This window comes from Penaeus monodon, chromosome 32 (assembly GCF_015228065.2).
Source record: "Penaeus monodon isolate SGIC_2016 chromosome 32, NSTDA_Pmon_1, whole genome shotgun sequence".
Lineage (NCBI taxonomy): Eukaryota > Metazoa > Arthropoda > Malacostraca > Decapoda > Penaeidae > Penaeus > Penaeus monodon.
In genome coordinates this window covers 35,885,035-35,886,160 of record NC_051417.1, presented here as the reverse complement: position 1 = coordinate 35,886,160, position 1,126 = coordinate 35,885,035, and positions in this window count along the sequence as shown.

Genomic DNA, 1,126 nt, shown 5'->3' with positions numbered 1-1,126 from the left:
AGTCTATTAAAAATCAATAGGAAAAATCAAAAAAAGATATAGCAAACAGGATATTGCTCTTTTGTATTCCCTTTAGGTGCAAATCCGCTTCACATAGAAAAATGGCTGAATATTGTAATTTAATGTTTTCTTTTCTTTCCTGATCTTTAAAAACAAAATAGCATGAGGTCGACCTACAGAATGTGCGTCGTTAAAATATCTAAAGGTTCGGAAATTTTCACATTCACATTAAAACTTCCATACTCTTAAAGAAAATTAAATTATATGACAGCTTTGAGACAGACATTTACACATATAGATTACATTTCCAGTCAATGAGGGATGAGTCAGCAAAATGAATAAATTGTTAATTAAACTACTTTGTTTGCGTGAATAGTATACTCCATGCGACTTTACACTTTCCCAAGAACTACAACTTAGGGATGAGGTAATGACTGAGACATTAGGGTAACCTATCTTCAACGCTCCAACAGTCAGGTTAGGCTTTAAAAGGGAGGGACAAGCTGAAAAAAATGACAGTAGTAAAATCACTCTTCCTGTGTGACTCTCTCTACTGTTTTAAAGGTAAGGCTTTTAATGATATTCAGACGTTGAGTTAAATATTTTAACGTTTCGTTGTATAGTGATTCAACTAAAATCCACTGCGCAATAACCACACAATAAGTAGTCCTGGGGTACTAAAAAAATGACAGTAGTAAAATCACTCTTCCTGTGTGACTCTCTCTACTGTTTTGAAGGTAAGGCTTTTAATGATACTGAGATGTTGAATTAAATATTTTAACGTTTTGTTGTATAGTGATTCAACTAAAATCCACTGCACAATAAGTAGTCCTGGGGTATTATTTAACATTTATTTAGGTACGGCAAGCTATGCTTGGGAGGACGGCCTTCACAGTGATTTAAGACAATTTCAAAGGCCATTTAGTTGTTTTATATGTACATAGGTCAATATCAAGCAGGGATTGCTCTGTTTACTCAGTGAGATGTTGAAAAAGTCTGGTATTAACCAAAGGTCTCTCAGTAACACCATTTATATAACAGAGTTTTAAAGTCTTCCCTTACAGACTTTACGCCATTAATAAAATGAATGTTTATAGCAATACCTTCTTTACTTGAAAGTAAAGGA